At 47.2% G+C, this 15,702-nt stretch overlaps 1 long non-coding RNA gene across 1 annotated transcript; it reads left to right on the top strand.

The window, feature by feature from the left end:
- LOC110256056 lies at positions 275 to 15,481 on the top strand. Its single transcript, XR_002337246.1, has 3 exons — positions 275 to 5,375; positions 9,281 to 9,394; positions 13,311 to 15,481. It is a non-coding gene; the product is annotated as an uncharacterized LOC110256056 (long non-coding RNA).

Here is a 15,702-nt window from a genome sequence, read left to right as displayed (position 1 = left end):
GACTTGTGGTTGCCTGATGGGAGGGGGAGGGAGTGGGAGGGATCAGGAGCTTGGGCTTATCAGACACAACCTAGAATAGATTTACAAGGAGATCCTGCTGAATAGCATTGAGAACTATGTCTAGATACTCATGTTGCAACAGAAGAAAGGGTGGGGGAAAAAACTGTAATTGCAATGTATACATGTAAGGATAACCTGACCCCCTTGCTGTACAGTGGGAAAATTAAAAAAAAAAAAGTATATAATTACATTCTGAAAGTAGAGTTAAAAAAAAAAAGAAAAACATATTTACTTCAAAACCACAAAAGAAGCAAAAATTGCCTGTGCAGGAAGAACAATTTTTGGGGTAATGTGGGACAATACCTAGTCTTAAAGGAAAAATCTGCAATTCTGAGTTGTGTGTACTTCAATAATGTAGCCCTGGAATAGCAAAAACAATATTGCCTCAACATGCGTAAAGCAAAACCCAACAGCATTAAAAGAACTTACAAAGCTAAAAAAAAAAAAAAAAAAAGAATCCTTTCCTTCTCCCTACCTTTGAGTATCACCCCTAGAATGTATATATGTATGTATGCAAGCATGCATGCATGTCATGGCCAAAGACAAACTTCCGGCTGCACCGGGGGGTCCTGAAGGAATAATCGTGCCTGTGTATGTATGCTTGGCTTGTCACACTTGGGTTTTCAAGACCAATTAAAGAGAGGTTTCGGTCTAGCCCAGAACTGAGCGCACTTGAACGTGCTCACTAAGCTTAGTTCCCCACTGGGCGATGCAACATTTACAAATCGCATTCCCACCTCTGTCAGGGCAAGCCCACTTTTCATTCGCCAAGGATCCCTTGCAAGGCAAACAGTTTGCTTTCCTGAACAGCCATGGAAACAGGATTCTAAACAGAAACAAAAGCGTAGAAACCCATGGGCTCTCCTTCCACTGCCTGCATGGTCTGAAGTGCTGCAGTTTATGGAAGCATCACCCATTGTCTTGTTCAGGCTGGTGTTTTTATTCAGGGAAATGTGGGAATGGGAGCTGGAAGAGCTGCTGGTGAGTTTGCCTGTCTATTTAGAGAGGAGAGCAGGCAGATGCCTGGGGGTGGGGGGTGGGGGGGGGGTGGAGAAAAACCTATGCAAACTTAGCAGGGAGCAGAAAGCCCAGCAGGGATGGCTGGTTTCCTAGCAATCAATGACCAAGTCCCTCTGGGATTATTCCCAGAAGAACAAATGGTTTTAGAAGCAGATGCAAGTCTAGGATCAGTTATTGACACTGCTCGACCCAGGGCAGCTTGCACATGCATCCCCTAGTAAGATCTTAGAATCTTGGATCTGAGTTTTAATTCACATTCCTGGGACTCCTTTTAGAAGTTTATTCCTCATTGGCCAGACTCGGGGTTTTATCTCAGGATAGCTGTTCTAACCCAGGGTGTTTAAACAATTTTTTCCAGAGAATCAAAAAGGGGTAGTTGTTATTTGCAGAAGAGTCAGAACCATTCTCTAAGACTCAGCTCTGTCTATGAAACCCTCTCTAACTTACCTGGGCCAAATGGCCGCTCCATCTTTTTCTGCACTCCCCAGTTTAGTCTGCTCTTAGACCACTTTTTTTTCTTTTTATTTTTTTTGAATTTCCTAGATAGCCGTCTTTGCACGTATACTATCTTCCCCAATAGACTTATTTTTTTTTCTTCCTTTTTTTTTAGGGCCACACCCGAGGCATATGGAAGTTCCCAGACTAGGGGTCAAATCAGAGCTATAGCTGCTGGCCTACATCACAGCCACAAAACATCAGATCCAAGCTGCGTCTGAGACCTATACCACAGCTTGCGGTCACGCTGGATCCTTAACCCACTGAGCGAGGCCAGGGAATGAACCCAAATCCTCATGGAAACTAGTCGGGTTCTTAACCCACTGAGCCACAATGGGAACTCCCCTCAAAAGCCTTCTTAAGTGTATCTTATTTATCTGTCGCCTTCCAGTGCCCAGCAGACTGGTGTATAGTAGGCGCTTAGGAAAGCTTATTAACTGACTGAACAGGTGGGCAGAGTCACAGGGATTTCTTATCCTCCCTCAAGCTGCCCACCCCATCCCTATCATCAGCCCTGTCTTTGTGGACCAGGAGGAAAGCAGGCAGAAGGACCACTGTCTGGGACTGCTGACACCACTGCTGTGTTAGCATAGAAATGGGAACGCTACTATCCTGGAGGGCCACCGCCAACCAGGAGAGGGCATGAATCACCCTGTATGTCAGAATGGGTTTTGTCCAGAAAAGGACATCATTCTTGGTGCCCAGTGCCCGGAGGAAGAGAAGCATCTAGGACCAGAGTTGGCTTCTGTGAGCCTTGGGGGCCACCTTCAGGAATGGGAGGCTAAGCTTCAACATCCTCTAGGGTGTTGAAATCTCATGAGGTGGCATCACCTATTTGCAATTGATCCAGAAGTCGGGGGTGGAGTGTCAGGCAGGTGTCTGGGATGGGCGGCTGCCCCCAGTGGCGAGTAGATGGGCTTCAGAGAGTGGCGAAGAAACTGAGTCTGAGTGTTGCCCTCTTGGTTCATTCTCTGCCTTCCCTGAGGATTAAGTCAACTTCCTTCCACACTCCGGCCCTTCCCAGAAGCTGCATAGGGTTTGTCTGAGACCAGGCTTGGACCAGGGGGCAAGAGAAGCACAGTTGCAGGGAGAGAGCTCAAGGAGTTGGTAACTTTGGAGCCCAGTGAATGGAGATGGGCACAGCCAGCAGCCCCTCACACCCGGGAAACTTCCCTCCAACGCTCTGACTCCCTGGGTTTATGCTCCTCAAGATGCTATTCCTCTGCTTCCCAGAACTCAGTTCTTCGGAGAAGCTGGGCGACCCTGGTGCTTCAGCCGGCACAGGATGAGAGGAGAAGTGGCCTTTGCTCAGTGTTTCTGCCCCGTATCAAGTATTTTACACACCTATCTAACTGAATCCACCCAGGAGCCCTGTAATGTAGATATAATTTTTTTCCTCTTACGGTGGACGAAACGGAGGCTCACAGGATAATTGCGTCGCGGAACTGGGAATTCGATCCAGGCTTCTATATTCCCAACCCTGGCTCCTGCTGATTCCTCTATTTGAGGGATCTACAAAAAATGCATTTTATAGCTCTCCCCCCAGCCCACTCCCCAGGCGCTTTTCACTAAGTGCTGATGACATGTTTGGATCTTTCCCTGCTCTTACCTTGGTGGCTGCAGGACCTCAGGGTCTGCTCCTGGTATTCTGCCTACACTCTTGGGAGCACCCCAGGCTCAGTGAAATAAACGTCCTTAGGAAGATCCAATCCTGCTTCCAATCCAGAACCAGTGAGGGACTGAGCTGGAAAGGATCGCAGAGGCCATCTGGTGGAACCCCTTCTTTTTTTTTAAATTTTAAAAAATTTTTAAGGCTGTACCCACAACATATGGAGGTTCCCAGGCTAGGGGTCTAATCGGAGCTGTAGCCGCCGGCCTATGCCACAGCCACAGCAACGCGGGATCTGAGCCACATCCACGACCTACACCACAGCTCATGGCAACACGGGATCCTTAACCCACTGAGCGAGGTCAGGGATCGAACCTGCCACCTCATGGTTCCTAGTTGGATTCGTTTCCGCTGCGCCACAACAGGAACTCCCCCTTCACTCTTAATAGGGAGACACACAGACCACCGAGGGTGACTGGTCCAAGGCCACATGTGGCAAATGAGATGGGGGTGGGGTGTGGGGGGGAACCAGGCCCAGGCTCTCTCCCATCCAAGTCGTCTTCCTTAGCTCTTGGATCCTTTGGCCAGAAGGAATCCGGGGTTCTCTTCTATTGTCATCCCTGGGAGAGTGGAATCCTGTGTGTGGCTGCAGACAGGGAGCCCCAATCCTGGTACCATAATCTTCTTTACCAGATTAGACAGCTAAGGTCCACATCAGGGCTGTTAGGTCTGACACTGGAGCCACCAAGGCCTAGCAGCAAGTCATTCCTTACCCTGGGAGCGACGCCGCTCCAGCCCCCTGATAGGCGAGGCGGGGCTGATGTGGGCACAGCAGCAGGGCACAGTCATGCGGAGGTGACCGAAACTGGATTAGGCGTTCTGCTCCAAGACACAGACTCACACTGCCTCCTCTCTGCCTGCCTTTTGCTCTCATTTTAAAGCTGGCGTCCCGATTGCCAAGTCAGCAATCCAATGAACTGAGATACTTTGAAGAACGCCCTCAAACTGAAAAACTGACATCCCGATTCAGGAGGCCTGCCCTGCCTCATTAATCTGCTGGTCAGTTTGCCATGGATCAGGTGGAAGCTGGCTTCCCCACCGTCTCCAGGACGACTCTAGGAGGTTGATTTCAGAAGAACCAAGCCCTCAATCCTAGAGATAAGGATCTTTGCCAGCGGCACCAGCACAGTCCCCGAGATGGGTGGAAAGTCACAGAAAGTACAAAATTCTGCTTGGGCCTCCTGAATTTATTTTCCTCGTTATTTGGTGTCTTCCTGCAAATAGGAAGATCCCGGGATTGAGAAGGGCTTTTATATCCGCAAGGAGCGGAGTGAAATGGCACAGCCTGCCATTCACACCTCGAGGTGCCAGCAAGCCAGCCCAGCCTTCATCCCTGGCCTGGCCTTCGCTCTGACTCTGCAGGCTCCCCCTGACACACATCCCACTAATAATAACTGTTCTACACCATTGGAGCCATCACACACCTCAGGCTGGGAAGCTCTCTGCCCTCATGATTTTGGTTGGGTTTGACATGATTATAGGAGCCCCAACAGCTATCCGAATGCCCATTTTGCAGGTGGGCTAACTGAGATTCAGTGAGGGCATAAGTCAGTGGGTGGCAGAGCTGGGACCTGAAAGCAGAGCATCTGCCTCCCCCAACCCTGATCTGCACTTCCTTTTACAGGACGCCACCTCTGCACTTCCTGTGCCATATCTTTCGTGGCGCCTTTGTCCCTGTTGTTATGTGGAATGGTCCTTAGAGTGGAGTGGACACTCAGGCTGCTTCCCAGTATGCGTGCATGTCCCTATTTTCCTTCCCAAGAGCACCTGAGCTGGTTCATGCATCCTTCCCTCCCCGACAAAGATGCTTGTTTCAGAAGATGTGACTCCCGACCCCTAGATCCAGGGTGATCCCATTCCCCTTGACAACAAAGGGTCATGTGACCCAATTCTGGCCAATGAGAGAGCAGGCGGACACTTAGGGGAAGCTTCTGAAAAAAATCTCTCCTCTCTTCTAAGGGAGTCACAGGAGGAGAGAGGTTCCTCATTCTCTTCTTGGACATTATCCTGTCCGTGCAGGGGGCCCAGGACTGCTGCAGACCCCCTTGCTACCAGGTTGAAGATGAAACTGCGCTGAAGGGTGCCACCCCTGGGCAGAGAGAGGACCAGAGCCTAGGACCCTGGTGTGGTGGTGAGTACCTACTGCCACAGCCCGGGCGCAGCTTAACTCTGGATTTCTTGTTCTGTGATCTGAGGAGGGTCCTTATTCTTTATGCCAGTGGGAGGCTTTTTCTCTCTTGTAGCCAGAAATGTCCTTAAGACTGGGGTCATCCTGGGCTCCCTGCTCATACCTGTGGGTAAATGGAAGCCACCCTGACTCAGGGCTCACTCCCTTTATGCCTCTCGGCCACTCAGCCAGGAGTCTTACAGGTCATCCCCAAAGAGTAACCCAGAAGAGAGAATACCGGCGGGCTCTGCCAGGCTCAGGACAAATCCTTGGGAGACTTGAAACAATTCCTTTTTTGTGCTTAGTTTTAGGAGTACTTGTGGGCAACATATATGTCATACTAAACAGCCCCCCGGGGGGGGGGTCCCACTTCCTCTCCTAGAGGCACAACCCTGTCCATGTTCCCTGCAAGGGGCAGGGTGGCCGAACAACCTTGTTCACGTCATGTGACCTTCTTCCTAACCAAGCCACAGCTAATTGAATCAGGCAGGAACATCTGACTCAAGAGAGAAGCAGCCTGGCTGCCAGCTGGCCTTTAAAGCATGGCCTCTTTTAACAGAGACAATATGAGTCAATCAAATTTCCCTTTATCTGAGGAATTTGAACTAAAGACACAGAACAAGTCATCAATGAGTAGAGAGACAGACACCGCTGGGGAATTTCTTGTTATATTACAGCAAGGTTTGCAAACTCTTGTGAGCCACCTTGAACCCATGCTTCTTCAGCTCCAGGCTCAGTGACCTCTACCTCCGGAAGCCTGTTTAACACTCTCTGCAATCATCTCCCATGATGCGAGATGCCTTCCTGCAGCTAGAGATCTGGTCCCTGGCATGGTGCGCAGGGTCCTCCATGATTTGCCTTGTCTAGCATCCCACTGCTTTCTCATGGGCATGCATGGGTCCTATGGCCGTGTTGCTCCTCCTCCCCAGCCATGGCACATCCTTCCACATCTTTCTGCCTTGGTTTGTGTATTCCCTCTGCTTGGAATGCCCTGGTCTTTGTCCACCCGGTCAGGTCATATTCAGCTTCAGAACCCAGTGCCGGCAGATGTGTACTTCTTCCCTGCTATTTCTCTTGCACGCCCTCATTCAAACATGATTTGCTTAGGACCTACTATGTGCTTGATGTCATTCCTATGAAAAAAGCTGGATAAGGAGAGAGCAGCAGGCCTGGAGGGGTGGTTACTTCTGCAAAAGCATCAGGGAAGGCATCTCTGAGCAAAGTCTGCATGTGACCTTATTCAGGTCTGGGGAAAAGTGGTTCTGGCAGAAGGAAGAGCAAAGGCAAAACCCTGGGGGTAGGAATATGCAAAGTGTGGATGGAGTATAATGAATATGGGCCAGAGCAATAGTTTAAAAATGGGCAGGGGTGAAATAATGCAGGGCTGAACAGTCTTGATGGACCTCTGCAAAGAATACGGATTTGGATCTAAGCATGAAGCTCTAGTGAAGGGTTGAAGGACTACGCATTGTAATCAGATTTGCATTTTGAGAAGGTTGATCTGGCTGCTGGGTTATGGGAAGGTGAGCTTGGAAGCAACATTCTAGACAGAGACAACGGTGTGTAAAGCATGGCAGGACTGGGATTTCCTTTGGAGGAAGAGCTGACAGGTTGCATTGATAGAATGGATGTAGGGAGGGTTGAGAGAAAGAGTGGAATTGAATTTCACACTGAGACGTGAGTGATTTGGTGAATGGAGGCACCATGTACCGAGATGGAAGCAAGTGGAGGGATGAGTTTGGAGGTGGAAGTACAGGAGTTGGGTTTGGACCCAGCACTTATCAATCATATCTCAAGACTTTGTTACAAATCTCAGACTCCTTGAAGGGAGGGTCTGTGCTTTTTTTTTTTTTTTTTCACCTCTATCTCCCTCATTCTACTTACCACACATCCTCACAACTAGTAGATACTTAGTCCATTGTTAATGAATACTTTGATTTTCAGAGTCTTTATTCCTGAAAATTGCAAACGGTACTTGTATATCCTTCCATTCATTATCTCACATGATCACCACCAAGCCGTTTCATTTTCATTTTGATGACTTGCATTCAAAACAATACATGCACCCTTATGTTCATTGTAGCACTATTCACACTTGCCAAGACAAGGAAACAATAAAAATGTCCATCAACAGATGAATAGAGTAAGAAGATGTGGTACATATACACAATGGAATACTACTCAGCCATAAAAAGAACAGAATAATGCAACTTGCAGCATCATGGGTGGAACCAGATATTCTTATACTAAGTGAAGTAAGTCAGAAAGACAAATACCATATGATATCACCTATATGCGGAATTAAAATATGGCACAAATGAACCCATCTACAAAAAGGAAACAGACTCATGGACATAGAGAACAGATTTGTGGTTGCCAAGGGGAAGTGGGAGGGAGTGGGATGGACTGGGAGTTTGTGTTGGTAGATGTAAACTATACATTTAGAATTAATAATCGATGAGGTCCTGCTGCGCAGAGAACTATATTCAATCTCTTGGGATAGACCGTCATGGGAGATAGTATGAGTATATATGAGACTGGATCACCGTGCTGTACAGCAGAAATTGACACAACACTGTAAATCAACTACACTCTAATAAAAAGAAAAGAAAAGAAAAATAGCAGTGACCATCTCCCTTTTGTTTCAAGTCTCTCTGCCCTCCTCACTTACCCATCCCCTCCATCAGTCCTTTCACAGTCAAACAAAATCCAAATGGGTACCAGGGGAGCCCTCAAGTTAAAGACTCACTCCACTAGGCTCTCTATCTGCATGTCTTGGTTCAGGGAGGTGTTATGGGCTGTTCCCAGTGGGTTATGCCAAATTGGTCAATCCATCACCACTCAGCTTCTGAGCACCTTCTATAATAAGCCCTTGCATTTGCCTTGCACTTTGTAGCTTACAAAGCATTTTTATATATTCTTTCATGAGACTTGTGCAACCAACCTCTGAATCGACAGGGCAGGTCTCCAGATTCCTAATTTCACTTCAATTTCTGTAACTTGTAATCAAGGGTCTTAACTAAGACTGTTCCTCTTCCTGAAGTGTCCTTGCCCTCTTTTTGCCCTGGGAAACTTCCACTTAACCTTCTAGAATCATCTTAAATATTTAACGACACTTTCCATGACCCTTAGTCAGAGTTCGTCACTCATCCTTTCTTTCTCCTCTGTGTTATTTGGGTCCTGTGCTACCTTTTTAGTTTTCATGCTATAAGGTGTACTGGCTATAGATTACATAAATGTATAGCACACGCATAAGCATCTGTCTCCCTAATAGATAATATTCTCCTTGAGGGGAAGAAATGTATCTCATTCATCTTCGGGTTCCAGTGCCGAATATATTCTCCCATACATAATTAGCAATCAAGAAACGAAGGACCACATGGGTACTTTTAAAGCTGGAGGTCATGTGGTAGCGACTGCACATGTTTTGCTAAGGAATATGGACCTCAGCCTGTAGGCATGAGAGATCCAATGGAAGCTTGATTTATATCACGAAAGGCAGATGGCAGGCTCATTTCACAGATTTATTTCCCTGAAAGCTGATGAGGTCTGATTTATATCTTCCCTTGAAGGTCAGGTTATGAACTGTTCAACTCCCTTCTCTCTAGCAAGGGTTTTCATGAGGATGGGGTGGTGAGGATGATGTCAGTTATATACAGCCTGTTTGTTTGTTCCGTCTAGAGAATTTTAGGGAATTTCTTTTTAACTCATCAGACTTTCACTGAGCACTTACTATGCACCTGTTATTGTGCTCAAAGCTGGGACCATAATGCAAGGTGGTTGGGAGCCCCCTTTGCCAAAACTCTGGAGGGTAGGGCTGGCAAGGCATGTACACACCAGCATGACATGTCTGGGTTCCTGTCTTGCAGCCTTCATCCCGTGCCACAGGGGTCTGCTCCCAGAAGAGCTGGGGCCTGGCTATGATCGATGAGCTCCTGTCACCCTCATGACATACTCTCCTGAACCATCTCACCATCACTCAGGTGAGCCTGCAGTTCTGGGCTGATGGGATGGACCCCAGGGAGTGGGGCTGTGGAGGGCAGCAGCACTGATGGATGTGAATGTCAAATCCACTCACCAGAAGACTTAATTGACTTCCTCAGGTTCATCCTTCTGTCACATATTCATCCATTCATCTCTCTACCCAGTTTCTGTGCATGAATGTATCCATTCATTTATTCATTCATATACTCCTTCAGATCTTTACTTTAAAGTGCATATCTGTTTGTCTTCATTGTTACATATTCAACCATCCATCCATTCATGCACTCATCTATCCATTTATTCTTTCATCCATATTTTATGTTTAAAGCACACAACTGCCTGTGCTTACTGATGCATGCCCATGCATCCATCCATCCATCCATCCATCCATTTACCCATCTGTCCATGCACTGATTCATTTCAATCTTCATTTTTAAACTACATATTATTTCTTTGCTCAGAAACTCTGTCTTTCATGTGCCATGACCGAGAAGCAAAGTTGCATCTCTCAGCATTCTCAATTAGCCTTTATTTTCTGAGCATATCTACAGGAGCCCTCCCTTTGCCAAGTGGGTCTGCTCATCTTCCCCCAGCAAGCTGGATCTTGCCTCCTCTCCTTCTCTTCCACCATCTTCATTTTCCCTAAATGCCCTCCGTATCACTTTTATCCATTTCTTGTTTGTTGTAGTCCAAGTCTTTTTGCACTCAGATCGTCATCCTTTCATGAGACTGTCTACTCTAATCCTGCACTATTTGCCTCCTGGGTGATCTGTCCCTTCTCTGAACTCCTAATGCTCTTAGCATCTGACCCACCCTTTGGGTGCTTGGCTCTTGGATCTCTGTATTGGTTTTTTGTAATTGTGGTCTTTCTCCAAAGGCCTGCCCTTGCTAAGTGCTACCAAAGAATAGTTCTTTTGCCTCTGTCCCACCAAGGCCTGCACCCATCAGAACTCAGAGAGAGGAGTCCAGAATGAGTCTTGCTTCTTCAAGACTTGTGCTCACTCTTCCAGACCTGAGTCCTGCACACCTGTGAGGCTCTGACTTGAAGCTTCCATTCTCAGAGCACCAATACACACCAGGAGAGTTTAAGGTGGGGCTCACCTAGAAGCCTGCTTGGCCTGGACACTGGCGTCATTCTTCTGGGCCCCAGCATTGGGAGGGAACCTGTCTCTCTTACCCCAAATCTGATGAACACTTTCTGTGAACTGACTGGTCCCAGAGAACCACGCCACTGCTGTGCGTGTGTCTTTGAGTGTTACCGTCTGGGTTACTTATTGATGCATAACCACTTCAGACCTCATTGTTTCTCACCATTCTGAGGGTTGCCTGAGTGGTTCTTCTTCTGTCTTGACCAGCTTAATGCAGATGATTACAATCCATGTTGGGGCACCTGGGATGGCCCCACCCTCATGTCTGGGGCCTCCCCTGGGTGAATAGAGTGGCCTTCCATCCTCCATGTGGACTCTCCTCCTCGAAGAGCCCAGACTGGGTTTCTACAGAACATAGCAGGAGTGTGAAAACAGAAGCTGCCTGACCCTTTCTGGCCATGGCGCTGGAACTCACACAGTATCTCTTCCACTACATCCTATTGGTCAAAGCAAGTCACGGGACCAGCCCAAGGGTGGGAAAGGGATTTCACTTCTTGATGGGGGAAGCTCTAAAACATTGGGGCAGGTTTTCCAATCTATCCACCTCATCTGCTCTGTCCAACCTGCCAGCGTGGTCTCCCCTGGCTAGTACACTCTTCTAGCAAGCCTGAGGTCACCACTTTCAGAGACGGTTTACAGAGCCATAGGCTATTACCTCAGGGGCCATTCCTCCAGCCAGGTCCTCTGGAGCATATTCCCATTACAATATTCTCAACTAAGTGTGTGGTCCAGGAGGGACTATGATGGGGCCCTAGTCATCCTCTACATACTTTCCTATTGCATAGTTTTATAGCAGTTATCACCACTTAAACTCTGCCTTTTGTTGCTGTTTGTTGTTTTGTTTACTTGTACATTATTTGTCTCTTACACCCCAGTGAGACCTTCATGTAGGGACTTTGACTTTTCATTGATCAATTATCAGTACCTAGGCATACTTATCACCTAGTAGGTGCTCAGTAAATATTTCTGAAGGAATGAAGCCTCCTGAGGGACAGTGATCAGGACTTAAAGCCATTCCTAGCCCCTCTTCTTGCAGCTCCTGTCAGTAGAAAATGCCCATACACACCTGTTCTTTATAATTCATTAATTTACTGTACATAGTGTGAAATGTTATGAAGGTTGCAGAGAACCTCTTTATGTCTCTTTTATAAATGCTTTTAAGACTCTTCTAGGTGTCCTGAGAGGGTTCTGGTCCTTGAAAGTGGATAATTTCTTTGGCAAGTCAGAACTTGAACATCTGGAAAGACAAGAGGATGCTGTCTGTTTTGTTCAAATTCCTTCCAATGAACTTAGCCATTCAGATGTGTGCTGGGTGGATAAGAAACATAAAAAGTAAAAACCCCAGATCTTGAAGGTGACTACGGAATGACCTTGGATCCTGAATCTTAGTTCTTCCAGAGAGATACATTTGCCCTTAGAGTCTGACACTGAGGACTTCCAAAAACTTGCAGATACCAGTCTTCAGAGGGGCCAATAGGAGTCATTACGAAGGTGAAGCACCTGTCTGCATGGAAAATCCAAGAGCACATAAGGGACTCAGAGTGAGATGGACAGCAGATTCTCCCCTCAGAACCGCTACCAGATACATGTTCCAACCTGTTAATTGGGGCCGCTAGATTATTTACTTCTAAGACCCTGATATTTTCGGTAGCATTTCATTTGATTTACCTTACAAATATACCAAAAAATATGGGGAATAAGAGAACAAACACCCACCACCCACCCTAGGAAATGAAACATTATAAGCAGAACAGAAATCCTCCTGGATGGTATCCTCCACCTACCCTCCCTTCCCCAGAGATAAGTACATCCTGAAACGGATCTTGTTATCCCTGTGCTAGACTGTGTGCTCCTAGTACATGTGTGACAGTCAACATCAACTCTGCCAACAGGTTGGCTGCCCATTTTAAAGTTTTATATACGCATACGTACTATCTTCAGGATCCATTGTAACTTTTCCTTTCCTCAAGTTTTATTGGTACGCACTGTTTATTCCTTTCATCTCCTTCGCCCCTTTGATGGATTGTTCAGCGGTTTCTAACTTCCACCACTAGAATTCAGCCATTGACTTTCTTGCTCACGCTTCTCCCCGCACCTGGAGGAGGTGTTCTCTAGGGTGGAGGTGCTCCGTTTGGTCCTGTGTATCTTTGATTTAAGTAGGTATTGCCAAATTGTTCTCCAAGGTGGTTGCGCCTGCATAAGCATGAGTTCCCATTGCTCTAGAACCCAGGCAGCCCTTGGTACCCGCAGCCTTTTTTTTTTTTCATTCCTGTCCATTTGATGGTGGGAAGCAGGGTCTTATTTTTGCTTTAAGTCACATCCTTTCCCCTGTGACAGTGAGGCAGGGTATAGTTTCATGCTTATTGACCATTTCTGTTTCTACTTCTTTATCTTACCTCTCCAGATCCTTTGTCTATTTTCCTATTGAATTGTTGGTCTTTTCTCATGGTGATTGATAGCAGGGTTTCCTAACAGCGGCACTATTGACGTTTTGGACTGAATAGTTCTTTCTTGTTGGCCACTGCTCTGAATTGTAGGGCCTTCAGCAGCACCCCAGCCTCTTCTCAGCAGTACAGCCTCCCCTCCCAACCCAAAGGTGTCGAGCATGTCTAAGACATTCCCAAACCACCCTCGGTTGAGAGTCCCTGATTTATAGGAACACTTCATTTTCACAGATATCAACCCATTGTCAGTTACACAGATTGCATAGCTATCTTCCCAAAGATATTCCAAGATGGTCAATGGATCTGATTCTTCTCTGTTTCAGAAGCTTTGCTTTGGAGGAAGGAAGAAAGAACAGTCTATGTATTGTGTCTTGAGTGCTCCTTCGGATGCTTTCCCATCTTCGTTCCCAAACTACAAGGTCTGTGTTAATATTCCTATTTCACAGAGGAGGAAACTAAATCAAATAGTTTGTCCAAGGAAACTCAAGCTAATAGGTAATGGAAACATGGTGTGCATTCAGGCTGCGTCAGTAGAGTAGAAAGCATGTGGGTTTCAGTCCTGGCTCTCTAGCTGGCTGGAGGACCAGGCATTCCTCCATGCATGTCAGTTTCTTTGTCGGATGATGGAGAGGCTGGACACAGACTTGAATGTGCCAGCCGGCTCTCCCAACAGAGCAGTGTGTCTGGAGGCAGGGCTGCCATTGTTGGGACCTAGCTCTGCCCCTGTTGAGTGGGTGATGCGTCCCTGTTCCCCTCCATGCCTTGTTTTTCTCATCTGAATCTCTTCGAACTTTTTTTACTTTTTCTTTTTTTTGGGGAGGGGGTGGCTTTATTTAGGGCCACACCCATGGCATACAGAAGTTCCCAAGCTAGGGGTCAAATCAGAGCTGCAGCAGCTGGCCTATACCACAGCCACAGCAACAAAAAGATCTGAGCCACGTCTGCAGCCTGCACCACAGCTCACGGCAATGCCAGATCCTTAACCCACTGAGTGAAGCCAGGGATCAAACCCGTATCCTCATGGATACTAGTCGGGTTCGTTACCACTGAGCCACGATGGGAACTCCTGAATCTCTTTGAATCTTGAAAATAGAGATTGCAACAGCTGAGACAATCCATGTAAAGTATGTAACACAGTTGAAAATTCCATTAAGGTCCTAGAGTGTCATTATAATCCTATATTATAATTCTACTGGTGTATTGGGAAATGGTCTAGATGGGTGAGCCCTGTGAAATAAGATTACGATATCTAAAGAAACAATATTTCACTACCTATGGATACAAATAATAACACTCAGGAAGAGATTAGTCAGTAGGCAACCCTCCCAACTGGAAGATGAAGAAAGAAGCTGGGTGATCAGCTTAGAGTCTGCCCAATGATGGCACTTTGAAAAGGGATGCTAGCCTACCTAGGGCTTGTCCTCTCTCCTAAGAGAATTTCACACCCCCCTCTCTCATCTGTGGGCAGCCCTTGACAGCTGGGCAGTGCTACCTGCAAAAACTCTATAAAAATCCATTTCAAGCCAGGGGTTCCCAGGGATCACAGGGTCTGAATGGGGCTCTAAATTCACACCTGCCTTGCCTTTTCTCCATAAAAGCAGTATTTGAAATGAGGGAGTCAAGCTGCTCTGGGTTCAGAGGACTCATGGGAAGAGGGGCAGGCCACCAGCAAGCAGGGTCCCCCTTCAAAGCAGGAGGCGAGGGGCTCCTTAAACATTCAGGCTGCGAGAGTAGGGGCTGCCGCAGCTAACGGCTCTGCAGACTCAGAGAGGGACTGCCTGCCAAGTGCACTAGTAATTAGTTGTTAACACATGGAAATAAAAGCCGATTTAGAAACAGATCCCATCATTTATTTATAGCAATCCAGGGCAAGGATTTTTTTATAATAATAAAAAATTGGACATAGTTCCTAGTCAAAACCAAGCCATCCAAGGAGCTCTAAACTCACCTCACTCACTCGCCTTCTCTCTCACCTCCTCCTGGAAGACCACCTAGACTGACCTGGCTGAGCCCTGCACCCTTCAACTTTCAGGCTCTCATGCTGCCCCAAACTGCTGTGCACAGAGACCACCACTGGATCACGTTCTCTGATCCTTTGCCCACGTGCTTCTGTGGGTCTTTGGTGAATGGAAAGAGCCAGGCTTGAGAAAGAGCCCAGCTCAAATCCTGGTTCTAGCACTTTAAAGCTGTGTGGCTTCAGCCAAGCCATTGTCCATGCTTTCAGCTGATTATAAACATAGATATTAAATGTGCTAAGCTACATGGAGCCCAAAGTTTGTGCCCAGCATTGAGTGGGTGCCCTTACTCCCTCCCAGGCGAGATCTGTATCTTTCATTCCTCTTTCTTCTCAATTTCTGGCAGAAAAAGCAAGACGGCATAGAGAGTGCAGGCTCCGAAGCCAGATTTCCGCACTTTGAGTCCTGCTCTACTGCCAACCAGCCGCGTGACTTAGAGTGACTTATGTAAGCTCATGATGCCTCAGTTTCTTCAACTAGAAAATGGGAATGGTCATGGCCCCTACATCACAGGATGCTTGTGAGGGTTAAGTGAGCCCTAGGTAAGAAGTCAGTGCATTCCAGTGTTCTTGGTACCAGCAGTGGTGACATGGCAGCGGATGGGGGAGGGGGTATTGATGACTCACTGCCCACAGTCACCATCCCCACCCCACAAAGGAGCAGCTGAGCAAGGAAACAGCTCCTGCTTTTTGAGTTTGAC

Source organism: Sus scrofa, chromosome 12, assembly GCF_000003025.6.
Source record: "Sus scrofa isolate TJ Tabasco breed Duroc chromosome 12, Sscrofa11.1, whole genome shotgun sequence".
In the NCBI taxonomy this organism is placed as follows: domain Eukaryota; kingdom Metazoa; phylum Chordata; class Mammalia; order Artiodactyla; family Suidae; genus Sus; species Sus scrofa.
Note: the sequence above shows the minus strand (reverse complement) of the source record. Positions and strands in the feature narration are given on the sequence as shown.